This window comes from Manihot esculenta, chromosome 2 (assembly GCF_001659605.2).
Source record: "Manihot esculenta cultivar AM560-2 chromosome 2, M.esculenta_v8, whole genome shotgun sequence".
NCBI lineage: Eukaryota > Viridiplantae > Streptophyta > Magnoliopsida > Malpighiales > Euphorbiaceae > Manihot > Manihot esculenta.
The window spans coordinates 37,632,620-37,656,975 of record NC_035162.2 but is presented as its reverse complement, the minus strand read 5'-3'; positions in this window follow the sequence as shown (position 1 = coordinate 37,656,975).

The window sequence follows — 24,356 nt, the reverse complement described above, 5'->3', positions numbered from 1 at the left end:
TGAGCATCTTTGCTCAAGGATTAGAGATATCCCACATCGGAAAGAGGTGTTGTCTTGTATAGGAGGGGAAGCACAATAGGTCATGTCCACTAGGATAGGATGTGGTGTCCTGTTTTGCATGCTGATGTGAAATGCCATGATGAGTTGCATGTGCATTATTGATATATTTAATATGTGCTGAGGATTCATGTGTTTTCACATGGATCATTTGATGATATTTTTGTGTGATGTTGTGCTTTTCAGAGGCAGGATGAGAGGAACTCGTCGATCTGCTAGATTGACAGGAGCTCCGCCGGAGGATGAGGACATGGATGCTCATCTCCCCGTTCTGCAAAGGGCAACATCAGATAGTATAAACAGAGAAGGTACATCAAGGGACCCTAGAAGGTCTGATGATGAGAGTAGAAGGGGAGTTGTCCAGAGTGGTATGTCAGGGTGTATGAGAGAAATAGAGGAGAATGAGCAGAGTAGAGATGGTAGCTTTGGCAGGAGTGGGTTGGGAGGAGATATGGGTGAGTCCCAAGGAGGCACTCAGGCCTCGAGATTTGTTCCACCTCAGTATCCACCCTACCAGTGGGGGGTAGAGTATCCGATGAGAGGTACATCAGAGTTTCCTAGTTATCACCCATATCCCACCTTTATGCCCTATCCTTCCTTTTATCCGCCATATCCACCGCCACATCCACAGTATACCATGTTTCCACCCTTCTTTGGTTATCCAAGTTTAGCAAACCCTACCTCAGGGAATGTTGCACCTCCTCCACCACCAGGAGAAACAGTAGCCCCAATTGTCCAAACACCCAAGCCTAGTTCACCTGGAGAAAGTATGGTGCAGATGACAGCTTATTTGAGGTTGGATGTTCCCAAATTTGAGACTGGTGATGACCCTGTTGAGTATCTTAGAATGGTTAAGCTGATAACCGATGAGTTGGGAGCTAATGAGAGTAGAGCCATACAGATGGCAGGGGTTACATTGAAATGTGAGAAGGCAAGGGAATGGTTCACCCAATATGTGGATCCGAGGGTAGAAAACTTATCCTGTGAACAGTTTGCTATAGAGTTTGCAGGATGGGCTTGTTCAGATAGCTCAAGGGAGCATAAAGAGAGTGACTGTGAGCAGCCAGGGCAGACAGAAAACATGAGTATAGAAAATGACCCAGAGACTAGTGATCGTTTTCCTTTGGGTGAAGCTGCTGCAAAGAATAAAAAGAAAGTGAGAGGCCTGAAAGGGTCAAAGAAAAGAGAGTTTTGGAATAGGGTAAAGTTTGGCATAGGTTGTCGCGAGGGTTCGAGTTCTGGTTGGGATAGTTCTAGATGTGTGAAGTGCGGTAGGAGGCACAAAGGTGTATGTCGGGCTGGGACAACAGCATGTTTCAGGTGCGGACAGGAGGGGCACATGGCACGAGAGTGTCCCATTACGGTCATGTCAGCACAGTTCCCACAGACATCCGCAGACAATATAATGCCACCAGAAGCTCCAGCCTCGGTACAGGGCAGAGGTAGAGAAAGAGGGGTAGTCCCTTCTTCAGGAGGTTCCTTCAGTGGACGTCCGTTAGTTCCGGCTCGGATTTTCACCCAGGATCAGCCAGAGACAGACACACGGAACACAGTGGTGCCAGGTAAACTCACTTTTGAGTGTTCTAATGTGTATAGAATATCAGTTGATGTGAAAATAGTAAAGTGTACTAGAGTTAGATGTTCAGAGCCAAAAGGTCAGAGATAAAGGTTTAGAGACGAGTGAGTCGCTACATGTTAGTGAGCCAGGAAAAAGCTCGAGAGCTATAGCCGTATGGCTTTGAAGTCCAGGTAGAGAGAGAGTGATCTCTCATCTCTGAGTGTAGACCTTAAGTAAAGAAAGAAGGCAGAGAATAGCGGAAGAAAGTGAAGAGTAAGAAAAAGAATAAAAGTAAGTAAGAGAAAAGTAAGGAAAGAAAAGAGTAAATGAGAGAAGATAGAGCAGAGAAAGAACAGAATAGACTAAATGTAAAGTAAGAAAGGTTAGAAAGAGATTTCAGTTTAGTCTGGGATTAGATGGCGAGTGAGCTTTAGTTCAGATAGTTCTGGATCCGTGAGGCGTGGAGGTTACACAAAAGTAGTCTGATGGTATGGGACTACGGCATGTATAGATGCGAGCAGAAAGGACTCATATTTTGTGAGCGTCCTACTGCGGCCCAGATTGGCACAGTCCCAGCAGATGACTTCGAGTAGTGTAACTCAGCCTGTTGCTCTAGCCATGTTTCAGGACAGTGGTTGACGCAGGAGAAGAGAGTTCTCCTTTTCTTTGGTCGGTTCCCGAAGGAAGATTCGTTAGCTTTAGCTTGGATCTTCATCCTGACTTAGTAGGCGGTTAACACATTGAACACGGTGACGTCAAATACGTTCACTTGAGGGTGTTCAGATGTGTAGGTTATAGTGGACCCTGATGTTTCTTTCCCTGTTGTTGTCAGAGCCATAAATAGAGGAGGGGTTGATAACTTCTGGCTTAGAGTGTTCTCTTTGGGTCAGAGGGCCCAAGAGTGTGATCCATCTATGGCAGAGTCAGTCTGTCGGTTCAGTTCAGAGTTTGGTGAGAGTAGTAGATGCCGTCCAGCTGACCTTATGGTTCTAGGGGTGACTGATGATGTCAACCTAGGGCGGATTGGCTAGCTACTCGAGGTACTACCTACGTCTGCAAAGACAAGGTAGGACAGGTCAGAGTTCAGAGGCTCGGATGGGTCAGAGTTAGTCCTTAGAGGGGGACAGTTTAGCATACCCAGCAGTTTGATATCAACCCTACAGGCTCGTGAATTCGTTAGGGAAGTTAGTCAGGAGTTTTCTTGCTCTTGTTTGAGCGCATAGCCAGGTCAGGGAACCAGCCTCAGTATTCATAGATAGGAAAAGAGAAAGAGTGTTAGATGTTATTCCAGACGAGTTAGCAGGTTTACCATTAGTAAACCCAGTGGAGTTGAGACTAGATGTATCTTCACCTTTTCCTTTGGAATGATACCTATAGCATGTAAGAGTTGAAACCTATCAGAGCTAGAAAAGCAGTTACAGACTGAAGAGCGATAGTAGAACAATGTGCACTTGGTAGTAAAGGCTTCTATCCGACTTAGTACTACACCCTGGAGTGTTCCAGTATCGTTGTGAGAAACGAAGGATGAAACCTTGAGATTTTGTCACAACTGTGACTAGTTGCACAAAATCACAACCAAGGACAGGTGTTCCCATGCAGAATGGATGATCTATAGGACCAGCTAGTAGAAGCTGGTTGTTTTCCATAATAGATCTAAGAGTTGGGAACTATATGGCCAAAGTCAGTTAGAGAAAAGTCAATTTAGCAGTTGCGTAGAGGTGAGCTCTTTATGATAGTGAAGAGTCTAAACCAGAGGGAAGGGGTAAAACTGCTCAGCGACTCTGAGTATACAAGACAAGATTTACTGGGTAAGACTTAGCTGCCCTCAGTCAGATGTCGCTTATCAGTTTATCCTATAGAAATAGATAGCGAGAGAGCTAGAGATAGTCTAGCCATGTTAGAAGGGATCAAAAGAGAAGAAGCCAGTATAGTAAAGAAGAATAAAGACGGGCAAGGATCAGAGTGCGCAGCAAAATCGTAGAATAGTTTAGAGAAACAGAGAAGCATGCCCGATATCTACGAAATGTTGTAGATTTTCAGAGAACATGGCATAGAGGTCAAGTTCTGTAAGCTGAGTGCAATTTCAGGGCATGTCTGTTTCATTGTGATGTGTCACAATATAACATTGAAAGTAAGTAGAGAGAGAGAACGTGATAGCCAAGTCATCTAGCATTTCCGTAGAGTTATAAAGCCGAGAAGCATCAAAGAGAAAGGAAGATCCGTAGTCAGAAGTACAGGTTAGTATAACCAGAGGAGTGCGAATAAGCTGAGGAAAGGCAAAGAAAAGAAAAGTTAGTAGTCATATGAAAGAGTCAGGTCGTTTGTGTACAAGCAAGAGTGGTAAACACTCAGTGTAGACACAGCTTAAGCAGTGAAGGGTCAGCAAAGTCAGACAGTATAGCCAACCCGGGAGTTTTACTCTAGGGGTATCTGTGTCTCGTCGTAGAGACCGATGGTAGGCTTTCTTCTTGTTTCCCTGTATGTTTCTTGTTGTTGTTTTAACATTCGAGGACGAATGTTTTTAAAGGAGGGAAGAATGTAATACCCGGCTAGATTCAGACATCGGAATTCCTACCGTCCGGGGGAGTTCGAGGATGTCAGAGGTCTCTGGAAGGGTAAGAGAAAGTTTTCTAAAATATGTGCAAGTGTTTTAAAGGTTTAGCGTAGAAAAGGATTGAGTTTTGAAGAGATATGGCCAAGGAGGCATTTTGCAATGTTCGGCCCCCTAAGGTTAAGTTCGGCCGCCTAAAGTGCCCAATGTTCGGCCCCCGAAGGTTATGTTCGGCCCCCGAAAGTTGCATAGTTTTGCATGCGATTCGGCAGCCGAACCTGAGGCGGTTGCTCATCTATAAGTGCACCGAGTGGCAGAAAAAGGAGGAGGTTTCTTCTCTCCTTCTGACCTAGGTGAGGTCTTGATCTCCTTAAAGTATTTTCATGGTTTTTCTTCAAATCTTTCATGGTTTTTATGAGTTTTACCCTTGTTTTGAAGAGTTGTGAGCTTGAAACAAGGTTTTGGAGTTTGAAGCTTTTGAAGCTTGGTTTCTCCATATCTTTGAGTTTGGATCATCTCAGCCTTTGTTCTTCAAGAGGTAAGTGTTGATCCATGGTTCTTCTGATGTTTTTATGAGTGTTGTAAAGGGAAAAGGGAGCTAGGCATGAGTTTGCATGAGATGTGCATCATAGGGTTTATGAATCCTTTATGTTTGATGTGTGTCTTGTGAGGTTGTTTGTTGGAGTTTAAAGTTATTTGAAGCTCCCTTAGGCTTGTTGAAGTGTTTATGCATGTTTTAGAAGGGTTAAATGCATGTGTTGAGGTCTGAACAGGTGATGGAGGGACTGGCAGGCGTCCTTGTGCACGAAACTGAGTTCTGGCTAAACTCAGGTTCGGCCCCCGAAAGTCCAAGTTAGGCCGCCGAACATGCCTGACTTTCGTCTCTGGAGGAGACATTCGGCCGCCGAAGGTGCTGCCGAAGGTGCCCTGTCCAGCCTTCCTTTGCTTGTTTTGCATGCATGTTTTGTGATGTTTTAGAGGGTTTTTGGAGAGATGTTCCTAGTTATGTTAGAGTATGTTTGGTACCTCATTTATGTCCATCTGTGTAGGATTGGACCGAGGAACCGAGGAGGCTCCAGAGTTAGAGTTGGCCCAGAGTTAGCCAGCATTGGCTAGAGGTGAGTGGAACTAAACTGAATATTTTATTTTGAGAAATGACACGATTCTAGCATGATCCATGCATCATAAAATGCCATGTTATGTAATAGGTTGTATTGCATTAGAATCCACGAATTTGATGCATTGCATAAGTTGTTGTTGTGGTGTGGATGAACGTTGGATGATCCTTAGCCCTTGACATGAGATAAGATACTACTACAGAGATATGGCATGAGATAGCCATTCCAGGTCGCTCCTGGATAGTCCAGGTCGCTCCTGGTACTCAGTTACAGATAGACATACAGCATAAGAGAAGACTGGGTGATGGCTCCGCCTCCCTAGCATTATTGGATTTGTTGTGATATGATACAGTACAGAGAAGACTGGGTGATGGTTCTACCTCCCTAGCACAGTTGGGTATAGAAGTCTAGGTGATGGCTCTGCCTCCCTAGCAAGTAGGGTATTTGTTTATAGTAGGGGGCTATAGGTGACAAGTTCATCCGTTTGATGATTTGTTTGTGATGTGACGCATTTCATGATAACATGTAATTAATGAACTGTTTTACTGTTCCTCCTCACTGGGCTATAGAGCTCATCCCACTCCCTTAACCCCAGTTTTGCAGGTTCTGAGATAGCTATGGGAAGTCAAAGTCAGCAAGAGTACAGAGGAAAGTTGTGCTTGAATGTATGTTGTAATAGCGTAGTGGACATGATGTAATTAAAAGAGTAGTTGTAATGTAATGTAATGTATAGATATGTACTGTCGTATACTGGATAGACTTGTGCTTTTCCTAGTATCATTGCTATAGTGTGATGTATGATTAATCCCTTGTACATGAATCCTGTTTTACATTTCTTGATGAGAAATGTGTGAGTTAGGCTTAATGTATGGCTTTGATGTGATACCAGTGGATTGTGTTACAGAGTAAAAGGGTTTCAATCCCTTGATCCACAGCAGATAGTAGTCCCTGGTATAGGCCCTGAGGGCCATTTCAGATTGATATATCTGAGTAGCAGTAGTTAAGCCTACAGAGTTTTACAGGATTGTTGAGTATCTTTGTATCATGTATGGGATTTATCAGGTACACAGAGAGTATAGTCGGCTTGCTACGGGTCCCGGCGGCCTTAAGCCGATCTGGATCCTAGTGCCAGTGATGGTTCGGGCCGTTACAGAGGGGTACCGGTTTCCGGGTCGTTACACAGGTTGTTTCTCGAAAATAGATCTGAGATCCGGGTATCATCAGTTGAGAGTCAGAGAAGCAGATGTGCCTAAGACAGCTTTCCGGACCAGATATGGGCATTATGAGTTCTTAGTGATGCCGTTCGGGTTGACTAACGCCCCTGCAGCATTTATGGATCTCATGAACAGGGTATTCAGTGAGTTTCTGGATCACTTTGTCATTGTGTTTATCGATGATATCTTAGTGTATTTCAGAGATGCAGAGGAGCATGCCCAGCATCTGAGGATTGTTTTGCAGACACTGAGAGAGCATGGTTTATATGCCAAGTTCTCGAAGTGTGAGTTTTGGTTACGGAGCATTGCCTTCTTGGGACATGTGGTATCAGCAGAGGGTATTGAGGTAGACCCCAAGAAGATAGAGGCTGTAGCTACCTGGCCCAGACCCACGACAGTGACTGAGATTAAAAGCTTTCTGGGACTGGCAGGTTACTATAGGAGGTTTGTTCAGAACTTCTCAAAGATAGCAGCTCCTATGACCAAATTGACTCAGAAGAACCAGAAGTTTATCTGGTCAGACCAGTGTGAAGAGAGCTTTGAAGAGCTCAAGAGGAGATTGACAACAGCACCAGTGTTAGCTCTGCCTGTTAGTGACAAGGATTTCACAGTGTTCTGTGATGCGTCTCGAGTGGGATTGGGTTGTGTATTGATGCAGAGTGATAGAGTAATAGCTTATGCTTCTAGACAGTTGAAGAAGCACGAGTTGAATTACCCTACCCATGACCTAGAGATGGCAGCAGTTATCTTTGCACTTAAGATGTGGCGGCATTACCTCTACGGGGTTAAATGCGAGATCTTCACCGATCACAAGAGTTTACAGTACATCTTAAGTCAGAGAGAGCTGAATTTGCGGCAGAGAAGATGGGTCGAATTGCTCAGTGATTATGATTGTAAGATCCAGTATCATCCGGGTAAGGCGAATGTTGTCGCAGACGCCCTAAGCCGGAAGTCACTAGGCAGTTTATCCCATATAGCAGTAGAGCGGAGACCGGTTGTGACGGAGCTTTATAAGCTCTTTGACGAGGGATTACAGTTAGAGTTGTCTGGTACAGGTGCGTTGATAGCACAGATGAGAGTAACACCTGTGTTTCTGGAGCAGATAGCTCAGAGACAGCATGAGGACCCTGAATTGATGAAAATTGCCAGGACTGTTCAGTCAGGCAACAATGCAGAGTTCAGATTTGACAGCAAAGGGATCCTTCGCTATGGGAGTCGACTTTGTGTACCAGATAGGGGCAGTGTGAAAGAAGACATTATGAGGGAAGCTCATAATGCGAGGTATAGTGTTCACCCAGGAGCCACCAAGATGTATCAGGATCTGAAAAGGGTCTATTGGTGGCCAGCCATGAAGAAAGAAGTGGCGCAGTTCGTGACAGCCTGTGAGGTTTGTCAGAGGGTGAAATTAGAGCATCAGAAACCAGCCGGAATGCTTAACCCATTACCGATTCCAGAGTGGAAATGGGAGAACATAGCCATGGATTTTGTAGTGGGTTTACCAGTAGCGTCCAACAGGATAGACTCGATATGGGTGATTGTGGACAGACTCACGAAATCTGCTCATTTTCTTCCAGTACGGAGTAACTATTCTGTGGATAAGTTGGCACAGGTCTATCTGGATGAGATAGTGAGATTACATGGAGTCCCAGTGTCTATAGTTTCAGACAGAGGACCTCAGTTTACCTCCCGCTTTTGGCGGAGTCTGCAAAGTGCGATGGGCACGAGATTGGATTTTAGTACTGCTTTCCACCCACAGACTGATGGACAGTCAGAAAGGACCATCCAGACCATAGAGGATATGCTTCGCCTATATGTGTTAGACTTTGGCGGTTCTTGGAGGCAGCATCTACCTTTGGTGGAGTTTGCCTACAATAACAGCCATCATGCGAGCATCGGGATGGCTCCTTATGAAGCTTTGTATGGGAGGAAGTGCAGATCCCCTGTTTGCTGGGAAGAGGTAGGAGAGAAGGCTCTTGCAGGGCCAGAGTTAGTAGACATTACCAGTAGAATGGTGCCCATGATCAGAGAGAGAATTAGAACAGCTCAGAGTAGACAGAAAAGTTATGCAGACGTTCGTAGGAAGCAGTTAGAGTTTCAGGAGGGTAATTGGGTATTGCTGAAAGTGTCTCCAATGAAAGGAGTGGTTCGTTTTGAGAAGAAAGGTAAATTGGCTCCACGGTACATTGGACCCTTTGAAGTGTTGCAGAGGATCGGAAATGTGTCGTATAAGCTGGATTTACCTGCTTCTATGGAGAGAATTCACCCGGTATTTCATGTTTCTATGCTACGACAGTTTGTGTCAGATCCGAATCAGGTTCTGAGTGAGCCTGAGGTGGAGATTCATACGGATCTCACCTATATAGAGCAGCCAGTGCGGATTCTGGACACGCAGATCAGACAGCTAAGGAACAAGGAGATTCTGATGGTGAAAGTTCTATGGAACCACCATAATCTAGAAGAATGCACGTGGGAGACGCGGGAGTCTATGCTCCAGCAGTATCCATATTTGTTTTGAGGTTAGTTTCCTCCTTGTGTTTTGTTTTTGTATGTTTTAGGAACATCCGAGGACGAATGTTCTTAAGGAGGGGAGAATGTAATACCCGGCTAGAGTCCGGCACCGGAATTCCTGTTGTTTGGTGGAATCCGGGGTGTCGAAATTCTAGAAAAAGGTAGAATTTATGTTTTACTATGTGGTATGATTTGTAGTGATGTTTTACGGTTAATGGAAGTGAGTTTTGAGTTGAAATAACCTAAGGCAGTTGAGCCAAGTTCGGCCGCCGAAGGTAAGTTCGGCCGCCGAAGGTGTTCGGCTTCCGAAGGTGAGTTCGGCCCCCGAATGTTGCATGGTTTTGCATGCGTTTGGGCAGCCGAAACTGAGTTGGCCAGCTAGCTTTTGGGCATCCTTAGTCAGCATTTTGGACAGGTGTTATGTCCCCTTTGTTGCCAGCAGTTTGGCCACGTCTCCCCTGGTTTATTTGCTGAGTTTGAGCAGCTCATGCAGGAGTTTGCTCATTTACCAAGTGTTGAAGATTGTGAAGCAAAAAGTGAGTTTGAGAGAGTTTGAGAGTGTGAGAGGAGGTGATCCGTTTTCCCTTGTTCAGAGTGTGTAGCTTCTTACTACAGGAGGTAAGTGATGTTCTTGAATATGTTTTCTGAAGGTTTTAGGGGGATTTGTGGAAGGAGATGCATGTTTAGGTTCTTAATGATAGTTTTGATGAGTTATGCATGTATACATGTTTATGTGTTATGTTTGTTTTGTTGTTTGGGGTTATTAGATAGTTTTGGACCCCTGTGATCATATACTTATGTATATGTGTGTTGAGGAATTGGTATATGCATGTTTGGAGTTATTGAAGGGAAGAAGGAGATGGTTTGCCGTTGAAGCTGAGTTCTGGATGAACTCAGGTTCGGCAGCCGAAGGTTCATTCGGCCGCCGAACCTCTTGCATGGTGGCTTAGGCTGCCACAGCTTGCCCCCGCAAGTTGTGCATGTTCGGCTCTGTTTGGGGGATTCGGCCGCCGAAGGTACCGCCGAAGGTGCTTGAGTTTCGTCTCTGGAGAGGACATTCGGCCGCCGAACCTGCCGCCGAAAGTATTCTGTCCAGCTTTCTTTTACATGTGTTACATGGATAGTTGAGTGAGTTTAAGGGGATTCTTAGGGAGGTTAAGAGAGTTATTCATAAGCTTATTTGGTCCCTCATTTGAGTCCATCTGTATAGGTACAGACCAGAGGAACCAGAGAGAGCAGCAGTGAGTACTGCTCCAGAGATTCAGAACCTGCAGAGTCAGTCAGTCCAGTTAGCCAGAGGTGAGTGGAACTAAACTTATGACTTTTAATTGAACTACAAACTGCTTTTAGCATATCTCATGCATCATGATTATGCCATAGGTTGATTGCATTAGTATACACGAATATGTTGCATTGCATTGTTATTTGGTGATGTGAGTGAATGCTAAATGATCCAATAGTCTCAGACAGGAAGTCCAGGAGCCTTTGACTACGCCCTGGCAAGTATAGCAAAGTCCAGGAGCCTTTGACTACGCCCTGGCAGGTATATAGTAAAGTCCAGGAGCCTTTGACTACGCCCTGGCAATGGTAAGTACAATGGTGTTATATACACATATACATATATGACAGGAAGTCCAGGAGCCTTTGACTACGCCCTGGCACAGAGTTACTGGGACTATGTGGTGACAGGTTTACTCTTGATGTGGCTTGTCTGTGATATGGTGCATTCCATGAGATCATATTTTACTAAGATGTTTTACTGTTCTACTCACTGGGCTATAGAGCTCATCCCACTCCCTTAACCCCAGTTTTGCAGGTTCAGTGTACAGTGTACAGGGACAGTCCAGCAGAGTACAAGAAGAGTAAAGAGATCTGTAATAGCTTAGAGTGGACATGTAATATTAAAGAGATGTAATAGTTGTTGCTTGACCTAGTGATGTATGTTTTGTACATGATCTGTATATGTATATATGTTTTCCTGTATGTGAAAACCAGGCTTAACAGGTATGAGTTAACCCATCTAGAGCAAGCTCTAGTCAGGGATACAGAGTACAGAGTACATGAGTACAGAGTACAGAGATAGTGCATGCATAGGTTAAGCCTTGGTTCAGAAAAGAGTTTTATTTTCACATAAAATGTATGATCATGTATGAGGTTTACAGGTACACAGAGAGTATAGCAGGCTTGCTACGGGTTCTGGCGGCCTTAAGCCGACCTGAATCCTAGCGCCGGTGACGGTCCATTTTGGGGTCGTTATAGCCTCCATGGTCTTTTTCATTCAAAACTCAATTTCTTTCTTACTTAAAACCATAAAATACTTTAAAACATTTTATAAAAACATTATCTTACCCTTCTAGAGGTTTTCGACATCCGAGATTCCACCGGACGGTAGGAATTCCGATACCGGAGTCTAGCCGGGTATTACATTCTTCCCCCCTTAAGAACATTCATCCCCGAATGTTCACCAAACAACACATGTAAAGTATAAAACATCAACACACATACAAAGCATATAAAATTCACCTTAGAAGAGATGAGGATATTGCTGAAGCATGGACTCCCTTGTCTCCCAGGTACACTATTCGATGTTGTGGTGATTCCAAAGGACCTTCACCATCGGGATTTCCTTGTTTCTTAACTTTCTGATCTGGGTGTCTAGGATCCGTACTGGCTGTCAACATAGGTGAGATCTTCTTGGATCTCCATATCAGGCTCATTGAGAACCTTGCCCGGATCTGACACGAATTTCCTCAACATAGAAACATGGAAAACCGGATGGATTCTCTCCATTGAAGCAGGTAAATCTAACTTGTACGATACATTCCCAATCTTCTGCAATATCTCAAAGGGTCCGATGTACCGTGGAGCTAGCTTACCTTTCTTCCCGAACCGAATCACCCCTTTCATTGGAGACACTTTGAGCAATACCAAATCCCCCTCCTGAAACTCCACTTGCCTTCTGCGGATATCTGCATAACTCTTCTTCCTGCTCACAGCAGTCTTGATTCTTTCTCTGATTATGGGCACCACTCTGCTGGTGATCTCTACTAATTCAGGCCCTACCAAGGCCCTTTCTCCAACTTCTTCCCAACAAACAGGCGATCTGCACTTCCTTCCATATAGAGCTTCATATGGAGCCATCCCTATGCTAGCATGATGGCTGTTATTGTAGGTAAACTCCACCAAAGGTAGATGTTGCCTCCAAGAACCGCCAAAATCTAGCACACACATTCTGAGCATATCCTCTATTGTCTGGATGGTCCTCTCTGATTGTCTGTCCGTCTGTGGATGGAAAGCAGTGCTAAAATCCAACCTGGTACCCATGGCATTCTGCAGACTCCGCCAAAACCTGGAGATGAACTGGGGTCCTTTATCAAACACTATTGAAACAGGAACCCCATGCAACTTGACAACCTCATCAACATACACCTGCGCCAACATGTCCATAGAATAGCCGCTCCTGACAGGGATGAAGTGAGCAGATTTGGTCAGTCTGTCCACAATCACCCATATGGAGTCCAATCTGTTGGACGTTGCCGGTAACCCCACTACAAAGTCCATAGCTATATTCTCATACTTTCCACTCTGGAATCGGCAGTGGGTTAAGCATTCCAGCCGGCTTCTGATGTTCCAGCTTCACCCTCTGACATACTTCGCAGGCTGACACGAACTGTGCCACTTCTCTTGTAATACCCGGCTAGACTTTGGTATCGGAATTCCTACCGTCCGGTGGAATCTCGGATGTCGGAAACCTCTAGAAGTGTAAAATCATGTTTTTATAAAATGTTTTAATGTATCTTAAGGTTTTAAGCAAAAAGGAAATTGAGTTTTAAATGAAAAAGACCAAGGAGACATTTTCAGGTTCGGCCACCAAACGTGGGATGGTTTAGGGGGCAAGTTAGGCTTCCGAAAGTTTCAAAGGTTCGGCCGCCGAACCTCATGTTCGGCCACCGAACTTGCATGAGTTTTGGAGGCACTTTAGGCTGTCGAAAGGTGGTCTGCCAGCCCCTATATAAGAGCTCCATGGCCGAAACGGGCGAGTTTTCTCCCTATTTTCGGCCACGGTGAGTTCTTGCTCTCCCATGGTTCATTTTAGATGTTTTTCCTTCAATCCTTCATGTTTTAACAAGCTTTATGTTGATTTGAAGATATTTGAACAAAAGAGCGAGTTTTGGAAGCTTGGAGACCAAAGAGTTGAGATCTATCCCATCTCCAAGTTGGATCGTCTCTCCTCTCGTTCTTTAAGAGGTAAGAGTAGATCCATAGATCCATAGTTCCTTTAATGTTTTAAGTAAGTTTTATGAAGTTTCTTGGGGTAGAAATGCATGTGTAGGTTTATGTGGAGTTTATGGGTTTACTGTGCGTTTATGAACAATGTATGTTGGATATGCATGTTTGATGTGTTGTAGATGGGGTTTAGGATAGTTTGAAGCCCCTAGGAGCTTGTATGCTTGAGTATGCATGTTATAGAATAGGAAAATGCATGATTGAATGAGTTGGGAGGCGTTTATGCATGTTGAGCTGAGTTTCTGCCCTTTGGGAAGAACTCAGGTTCGGCAGCCAAAGGCTCTTTCGGCCCCCGAACCTGCCTGTGGTAGCATGTATCAGCTGCCGAACCCTGCCCCCAAAAGTGGACTTTTGGCTCTTAAAGGGACTTTCGGCCACCGAAGGTGCCGCCGAACATGCATGAGTTTCGTCTCTGGAGGGAACCTTCGGCCGCCGAAAGTGCCGCCGAAGGTGCATGACTTTCGGCCGCCGAACCCACCGCCGAAAGTGCCCTGTTCAGCCCTACTTTGCATGATTTCTATGATTGTTTTAAGGTGTTTTAGGGGGTTTTTGGGGAGTATTTTAGAGTCATGTTCATGAATGTTTGGTCCTTCATTTGAGTCCACCTGTGTAGGTTCGGACCCGAGGAACCGAGGACCTCAACAGTGAGTCAGTCGCTTCAGAGTCATTAGAGCTTCAGCCAGAGGAGAGTGGAATAAACACTTATGTTTTAAAGCAATTAAATATTGATTTGAGCATGTTCATGCATCATGAATGCCATGTGATATTATAGGTTGTTTGCGTTAGAATTCACGAATATGTTGCATTGCATAATTTGATGATGATGTGGATGGATGTTGGATGATCATTAGTCCTCAATATGATACGATGTGATATGATACGGTATGGCATGGTATGGAAGTCCGGTTGACCCATTCTACGTCCCGGCACTATGTAAGAGAAAGATCGGTTGACCCATTTTACGTCCCGGCACGTTGGAATGTTATGATATGTTATGTTTAAGAGAAAGACCGGTTGACCCATTCTACGTCCCGGCACCTTGGAATGTAGAGGACTATTGGTGACAATACCATCCTTGATGTGATTTGTATGTGATGTGCTGTGTTTCATGAAAGCATGAAATTTAAATTGAATGTTTAATTATTCTGCTCACTGGGTTTTATAGCTCACCCCTCTCCCTTAACCCCCAGATTTGCAGGTACAGGGTAGACTAGGAGGTCAGCAGGAGTAGAGTCAGGTTGTTTGTAATAGCTAGATGTGGACATGAATATGAATATGATGTAATGTAAAAGTATAGTATAGAAATGTCATGTATTGATGTTTATGGAAGTTTAGAGTTTTACTTGACCATAGTATTGTGTTAATCCCTTTGTGGCACATGATCTTAAATGTTTAATGATGACTATTGTAAACCAAGCTTAATGTATGTTATGTTACCCCATTGGAGTATTTGATGAGGACTCCAGTGCGAGGATTTATGTTATGATTTATGCATGCACAGGTTAAGAATGAATGAAAGAAAGAATGAAAGAATGAATGATAAATGAGAAAGTTTTAAATTTTTATGTAATTGTTGATCATGTATGGGATTAAACAGGTATTCAGGATGAATGTTTGGCTTGCTACGGGTCCCGGCGGCCTTAAGCCGATCTGGATCCTAGCGTTGGTAGCGGTCCGATTTTTGGGTCGTTACAGATTGGTATCAAAGCCCTAGGTTCATATGGTCGGACCTAGAGTGTCAGGCTCATAGATGTTCTAGAAGGTCAAGCACAATAGGAAAATCATGTCCACTAGGATAGGATGAAGAGTCTTGTCTCGAATGATGATGTGAAATGCCATGATTTTATGCATGTGCATTAATGTTATGCTTTGATATGAGATGTATGTGATGCGGGTTCATGTGTTTGCACATGAACGATTTGATGCTAATGTTCTATGTGATGTATGCTGTTTTTCAGAAAACAGGATGAGAGGAACTCGTCGATCGGCACGATTGACTGGAGTACCACCCCAGGACGAGGGCACTGATGCCCGTCCTCCTACATTGCCTAGGGCGATGTCAAGTAGGTCTAGCAGAGAAAGAGCAGTAAGAGACCCTAGAAGGTCTTTGGATCTAGGTAGAAGCAGATCAGTGAGGGGAACAGTGCAAGGGGATATGTCAGAGGATGTGGGGGATGATATGGATGTGGATCAGAGGAGGAATGGCAGTCTTGAAGTGAGTATATCGGAAGAGGGTATGGGAGAGTCCCAATGAGGCACTCAGGCCTCGAGATTTGTTTAGCCACCCCAGTACCCACCCTTTTCTCAGAATCCCGAGTATTCGATGGGAGGTACATCGGATTACCCCAGCTTTAATCCTTACACTTCTCACATGCCTTACCCACCTTTCTACCCACCATACCCACAGTACCCTATGTACCCACCCCCATCTTTCTACCCAGGTACAGCAAACCCTACCCCAGGGGATGCTGCACCTCCTCCACCACCAGCAGCACCTACTGTCCCAGAAACCCAAATGCCTAAACCTAGCTCATCTAGAGGGAGCAAGGTCAAGATGACTGATTACATGAAGATGGGTGCTTCCCAGTATGAAACCGGTGATGACCCGTTTGTGTATCTTGAGAGGGTCAGAATGATTACAGATGAGATAGGAGCTGATGACAGTAGAGCCATTCAGATGGCTGGGTTCACACTAAAATGCAAGAAGGCCCGTGCAACGACCCCAAAATCGACCGTCACTGGTGCTAGGATTCAGGTCGGTTTAAGGCCGCCAGAACCCGTTTTAACGACCCGAAAATCCGGACCGCTACTGGCGCTAGGATCCAGATCGGCTTAAGGCCGCCGGGACCCGTAGCAAGCCTAACATGCATCCTGTACATCTGGTATAATCCCATACATGATCAAACATAAACATAAAAACTGTAAAACATAAAACTGTAAACTTTTTCTTTCTTCATACACCAAGCTTAACCTGTGCATGCACAAACTCATAATCATACACCCCAACACTAGAGTTCTCATCATCAATTCTAATGGGGCAACATAAAATAAGCTTAGTTTTCCTGTCTCATTAAAGACATCCATGAGGACCATATACAAGGGATTAACCACACTACTAGGGCAAAGCACAACTCTATCTATTACATTACATTAATTACATCATAACATTTTACATTTCATTACATATCTTTACCTTACATCATGTCCACTACTAATCTATTACATAACCCTGACCATAGACATAACCTGCTGATCTCCTGATTATCTCTAACCCTGCAAACCTGGGGTTAGGGGAGAGGGGTGAGCTATAAAGCCCAGTGAGCGGAAACCACACTAGCAGAACAGTTCATTTACAAGTATGCCATCATGGAATGCATCACATCACAAACATATCACATCAAGGATGAACTTGTCACCATTAGCCCTCTACATATCGAAATATGTCCAACTATACCAAGGGCGATGAGGCCACACCTAGTACTCGCTTACATAACTCATATCATAACATGTCCAACTACGCCAGGGGCGATTAGGCCACACCTGGTCTTTCCTTACATATACATGATGCCAGGGGCGATTAGGCCACACCTGGGCTTTCTATCTCATACCATGTCATCTCATATCATATTATCTCATCTCATACTGAGGGCTAAGGATCATCCAATATTCATCCACATCAACAACATATTATGCAATGCATCATATTCGTGGATTCTAATGCAAAACAACCTAATACATATCATGGCATTTATGATTCATGGGTCATGCTCTAAAAAACATTTAAATTTCTTAATTTAAAGCATTAGGTTTAGTTCCACTCACCTCTGACTAGCTCTGGGCCGACTCTGAAACGGCTGACACTGCTAAACACCTCGGTTCCTTGGGTCTGATCCTACACAGGTGGACTCTAGTGAGGTGCCAAACACACCTTAAACAACTCCCCAAAAACCCCTTAAAGCATCAAGAAAACATGCATACAGAACACTCATGAAAAGGCTGGACAGGGCACTTTCGGCGGCACTTTCAGCGGCCGAAAGTCCCTTCTAGAGACGAAAGTCATGCAGGTTCGGGGGCGCCTTCGGCGGCCGAACCCTTTCTCCAGAGACGAAAGTCATGCACTTTCGGCGGCCGAACATCACCTTCGGCAGCCGAAAGTCTGCTTCAGCTCTGAAACACAACTTTCGGGGGCAAGGTTTGGCGGCCAATCCATGCAACCATAGGCAGGTTCGGCGGCCGAAACCACCTTCGGCGGCCGAACCTGAGTTCCTCCAGAACTCAGCCCTTGTGCATACAAGCCTCCCAACCCCCCTAAAACAAGCATCCAACCTTTTGAAACATGCATAAACTTCTCAAAACCAAGCGTAAACCTTTAGTCATGCATAAAGGAGCTTATCAACTAGATTAAACCCCTAAAACATATCAAAAGCATACATAGATAGCTTATGACCCACATAGGCCAAAACCATCAAAACATCCCATAATCTCACTTGCTCTTTCCCAATCATGCATACACTCTCCCACATGCATAAACTAGCTTAAACCTTCAACATAACATCACATAACCAGGCATAAACATACATTGGGCATAAAACCCACATAAACCTAAACATGCATATCTACCCATTAAAACTCCTATAAACTCACTTAAAACTTCATTTAAAACACTAGGAAGGTAAGGATCTACACTTACCTCTTGAAGATCGAGGGGTGGTGCGATCCCTAACTCGGAGGTGTGGAGGATCCAAGCTCCAAAAGCCTCCAAACTCCAAAACTTCTATTTAGGCTTGAAAACTTCAAAGCAAAGGTAGATCTCATGAAAAACTTGAGGGATGGGTAGAGAAAACATGAAAATGACCAAAGGAGGGCAAAAACTCACCTGAGCTCGAGAATGGGGAGAAAACTCGCCCATTTCCGATCTGAGGGCTCTTTATAGGTGGCCTGCTGAACCACCTTCGGCAGCCTAACGTGCCCCCTAAACTCATGCAGGTTCGGCGGCCGAACCTTGGTGAGTTTAAACAAGGCTTTCGGAGGCCAAAAGCACTCCCGAAACCTTCCCATGTTCGGCGGCCGAACTTATCCTTCGGCGGCCGAACCTGGCAAATGTAACAGCCCGGAAACCGAACTGCCACCGGCACTAGGATCCAGATCAACTTAAGGTCGCCGGGACCCGTAGTAAGCTTGCTATCCTGTCTGTCTACCTGTGACATCCCATACATGATCATACATTTGCTGTAAAAACATAAAACTTTTCTTCATTCCAAGGCTTAACCTGTGCATGCACTCTCTCTGTTCTCTACTAATCCCTACTAGAGCTCCTCATGGCTCTAGGCGGATCAAACTCAGAATGTTAAGCCTGGTTTTGCTCATAAACATACAACAATAAATGTAAACATAAACTGATCATGTGAAAAGAACAAGGGATTACAACTCTTATAGTCAAGCACCATTCTATACACTATACATAAACCTTATCTCTTTACATTTACATGTCCACACTAGCTATTACACCACTCTGTACTCTTCCTGTACTCTGCTGAGTTCTCTCTGACCTCTGAACCTGCACAACTGGAGTTAGGGGAGAGGGATGAGCTACGATAGCCCAGTGAGTAGAATAGTAATAAAATAACAGGTGATAAAACATGCTCTCATGGAATGCATCACATAATCACATCACCTCGGCCGGATGGATCAAAACTCCCTCTATCTCATCTGGGGTACCGGAGTACCATGTGCCTGGTCCCCGTAGGGCTGTTCCAGGTCTTTGTGCCTGGTCCTCGTAAGGCTGTTCCAGGTCTTTCCTCTGAGGGCTAATGAATCCTCACGAAGTCCGTGCCGTCTCACATAAGCAATGTACAAGGAGCCATGCCAAGTACAAGGATACATGCAATGCGTCATATTCGTGTACTCTAATGCACTCACCCTATTGCATAGTCATGATGCATGAAGCATGATAAAATAGTCAGTTCTCAGATTAAAACATTAAGTTACATTCCACTCACCTGGTTATCTCTGCACTGACTCTGCAGGTTCTGACACTGGACTCACTGCTGACCTCCCTGATTCCTCTGGTCCGTTCCTACACAGGTGGACTCAAATGAGGGACTAAACTCACTCAAGAACATCTCTACGAAACTCCCCAAAACCCCTCTAAACAATCCTAAAACCATCACATAAACCATGCAAAAGAAAGCTGGACAGGGCACTTTCGGCGGCAGATTCGGCGGCCGAAACCCCTCTCCAGAGACGAAACTCATGCATGTTCGGCGGCACCTTCGGCGGCCGAAGGTCTCGTCCAGAGACGAAACTCACACACTTTCGGCGGCCGAACTCCCTCTTTCGGCGGCCGAAAGTCTCTTTCTACACCGAAAGCCTAGCTTTCGGGGGCAACCTTTGGCAGCCGAACTGCCTCCACAAGGGGTTCGGCGGCCGAACCTTCCTTCGGCGGCCGAACCTGGTTTTGCCCGAAGGGCAGAACCCTGCTCTGTTTCATGCAAACTTTGCCCAAAAACCTACAAACATGCATATCAACTACTCCCAACTAGCATATACATATAGATATGCACCAAGGGGTCTAAAACTACCCTAAAACCCCAAACAAACATAGCACATAACACTTAAACATGCTGGAACACCACAAATCACCAAAAACCTCACCTAAACCTAAACATGCATACTACCCATACAAACTTCATAAAACCTTTCAAAATCATCAAAGAAGCTCAGGATCTTCACTTACCTCTTACACAACTTGAGGATGAAGGATCCTAACGTGGAGATATGAAGAAAGCTCTTCCAAAGCTCCAAGCTTCAAAACTTGGTTCTTTTGCTCAAAACCTTCATAAGTCACCAAAACTCTTAAAACTCTTGAAAGATTGGATGAAAATCATGGAAAACATGAAAGTCAACGTGGGAGAGGCTGAAACTCACCTCTGGCTGCAAGTGGAGGAGAAATAACCTCCTTCCACCGACCCTTGGCCCTTTTATAGGTGGCTGGCCAGACCACCTTCGGCAGCCGAACGTGAAGCCGCAACCATGCAATGTTCGGCGGCCGAAAGTGACCTTCGGCGGCCGAACCTCTGCATTTCTCCCTTGTTGCTTTTCTTTCAAAAACTCAATGCTTTTAACAATTCAACACATGAAAACAAGTGAAAAGACCTTGGAAAACATATGTCTTACCCTTCTCGAGGGTTCCGACACCCGAGATTCCACCGGACTATAGGAATTCCGATGTCGGTCTCGAGCCGGGTATTACATTCTCCCCCCCTTAAGAACATTCGTCCCCGAATGTCCCTAACACAACATAAACATATAGAAAAGGGGAAAAACTAACCTTAAAACAGATATGGGTATTGCTGGAGCATGGACTCCCGAGTCTCCCAAGTGCACTCTTCTAGGTTGTGGTGGTTCCACAGAACTTTCACCATTGGTATCTCCTTGTTTCTCAGCTTTCTGATCTGGGTGTCAAGGATCCGCATTGGCTGCTCTACATAGGTGAGATCACTTAAGATTTCCACCTCAGGTTCACTAAGAACCTTCTCTGGATCTGACACAAACTTTCTCAACATAGAAACATGGAATACCGGGTGAATTCGTTCCATAGAAGCCGGTAAATCTAGCTTATACGATACAGGCCCGATCTTCTGCAAGATCTCAAAGGGACCAATGTACCGTGGGGCCAGTTTACCCTTCTTTCCAAACCGAACCACTCCCTTCATCGGAGACACCTTGAGCAATACCATATCCCCCTCCTGAAACTCTATCTGCTTCCTACGGATGTCTGCATAGCTTTTCTGTCTGCTTACAGCTATTCTGATCCTCTCTCTGATGATAGGCACTAACTTGCTGGTTATCTCAACTAACTCTGGCCCTGCAAGAGTTTTCTCTCCTACCTCTTCCCAGCAAACAGGTGTTCGGCACTTCCTCCCATACAGAGCTTCATAAGGGGCCATCCCTATGCTAGCATGATGGCTGTTGTTGTAGGCAAACTCCACCAGAGGTAGATGCTGCCTCCAAGAACCGCCAAAGTCTAACACACACATTCTCAGTATATCTTCAATGGTCTGGATGGTTCTCTCTGACTGACCGTCTGTCTGTGGATGGATCTGTGGATGGAAAGCAGTGCTGAAATCCAACCTTGTGCCCATTTCATTTTGCAGACTCCGCCAAAACCTGGAGGTGAACTGAGGTCCTCGATCTGATACGATCGACACTGGAACTCCATGCAACCTTACGATCTCGTCTACATACACCTGCGCCAACTTGTCCACAGAGTAGTTACTCCTGACGGGAATGAAGTGAGCAGATTTAGTGAGTCTATCCACAATCATCCATATGGAGTCTAGTCTGTTAGACGTCGCCGGTAACCCCACTACAAAATCCATAGCTAGGTTCTCCCATTTCCATTCTGGAATCGGCAGTGGGTTAAGCATTCCAGCCGGCTTCTGGTGCTCTAGCTTCACCCTTTGACATGTCTCGCAGGCTGACACGAACTGTGCCACTTCTCTCTTCATTGCTGGCCACCAATACACCTTTCTCAGATCTTGATACATCTTGGTAGCTCCCGGGTGAATGCTATACCGCGTATTATGAGCTTCCCTCATAATGTCTGCCTTCAAACTGCTATCATCTGGTACACATAACCTCGTACCGTGCCGAAGAATCCCCTCACCGTCAAATCTGAACTCTACACTGTTGCCCGACTGAACAGTCCTGGCAATCTTCACTAACTCGGGGTCTTCGTGCTGTTTCAGAGCCACTTGCTCTAGAAACACTGGTGTCACTCTCATCTGTGCGAGCAAAACACCTGTACCAGATAACTGCAACTGTAACCCGTCTTCCACGAGTTTGTAGAAATCCTTCACCACCGGTCTTCTCTCTACTGCAATGTGGGATAAACTGCCAAGTGACTTTCGGCTTAAGGCCTCAGCTACAACATTAGCCTTGCCCGGATGATACTGGATTTTACAATCATAATCACTGAGCAATTCTACCCACCGTCTCTGCCTCAAGTTTAACTCTCTCTGACTTAAGATGTGCTGCAGGCTCTTATGATCCGTATAGATCTCACATTTGACCCCATAGAGGTAATGCCTCCACATCTTAAGTGCAAAGATAACAGCTGCCATCTCAAGATCGTGTGTCGGGTAATTCAGCTCGTGCTTCTTCAGCTGTCTAGAAGCATAAGCTATCACTCTGTCATTCTGCATCAACACACAACCTAATCCCACTCGGGATGCATCACAGAACACTGTGAAATCTTTATCACTGATCGGCAGAGCTAACACCGGTGCTGAAGTCAACCATCTCTTCAACTCGGCAAAACTCTCCTCACATTCCTCTGACCACACAAACTTTTGATTCTTTCTGGTCAGTCTGGTCATAGGAGCAGCTATCTTCGAGAAGTCCTGAACAAACCTCCGATAGTAGCCTGCCAAACCCAGAAAACTCTTGATCTCTGTCACTGTAGTGGGTGTAGGCCAGTTGGCTACTGCCTCTACCTTTTTGGGATCTACTGCTATGCCTTCCTCTGATACAACATGTCCCAAAAAGGAAATGCTCCTTAACCAGAACTCGCACTTGGAGAACTTGGCATATAAGCCATGCTCTCTCAAGGTGTGCAGCACTATCCGCAGATGCTGGGCATGGTCCTCTGCATTCCTGGAGTACACCAAGATATCATCAATAAAGACGATCACAAAACGATCCAAGTACTCCCTGAAAACCCTGTTCATGAGATCCATGAATGCTGCAGGGGCGTTAGTCAACCCGAACGGCATCACAAGGAACTCATAATGCCCATATCTGGTTCTGAAAGCAGTCTTGGATACATCTCCTTCCCTGATCTTCAACTGATGGTATCCGGATCGCAGATCTATTTTAGAAAAACAACCGGCTCCTGCCAGCTGGTCGAATAGATCATCGATCCTGGGTAACGGATACTTGTTTTTGATCGTGACTTTGTTTAACTGTCTGTAGTCGACACAAAGTCTCAAAGGTCCATCCTTCTTTCTGACAAATAATACTGGAGCACCCCAGGGTGAGGTACTCGGGCGGATGAAACCCTTAGCTACCAAATCCTGTAACTGCTCTTTCAACTCTCGCAACTCTGCTGGTGCCATCCTGTAGGGAGGAATAGAGATCGGTCTGGCATTGGGCATCAACTCAATCTCGAACTCTATTTCCCTATCCGGTGGTAGTCCTGGAAGCTCTTCAGAAAACAAATCTGGGAAGTCTCTAACAACTGGTACTGAGGATGGTTCCCTAACCTGACTGTCTAGCTCTCTCACATAAGCTAGGAACCCCTGACACCCCTTCCTTAACATTCTACGAGCCTGGAGGGCTGATATCAAACCCCTAGGTGTCCCTCTCCTGTCTCCTCTGAAGACACACTCTGACCCATCCTGGTCTCTGACACTGACTACCTTGTCTCTACAGTTCAGGGTAGCATCATACGTAGATAACCAGTCCATCCCTAGAATGACATCAAAATCTGTCAACTCTAGAACCACCAGGTCAGCTGGAAGGTATCTACCCTCTATGCACACTGGACTGAACCGACAGACTGACTCTGCCAAAGATGGATCACATTTGGGTCCACTGACCCATAGAGGACACTCTAACTCAGACACCATCAGACCCAACCTCTTTGCAGCTCTAGAAGAAATGAAAGAGTGAGAAGCACCGGGGTCCATTAAAGCATACACCTCTGAACTCCCAATGATGAGATTACCTGACACCACCGTGTTCGACGTGTCTGCCTCCTGCTGAGTCAGGGTGAAAATCCGTGCTGGGGCTGACGGACCTGCACCTCGGGAACCCATCCCTGATGAAGAGGCTACCCCTCTTCCTCTTCCTCTGCCACTGCTTGGTGGTATGGCTGAAGCTACTGGCTGTACTACACTGCCCGTACTCATCTGCTGGGATGGTGCAACCAAAGTCGCCTGAGGACATTTCCGTGCATAATGTCCCTCCTGCCCACATCTATAGCAGGCTGTGGATCCCAACTGACAAGCTCCTCTATGCTGTTTGCCACACCTCTTGCACACTGGAAAATCTGCGCCAGA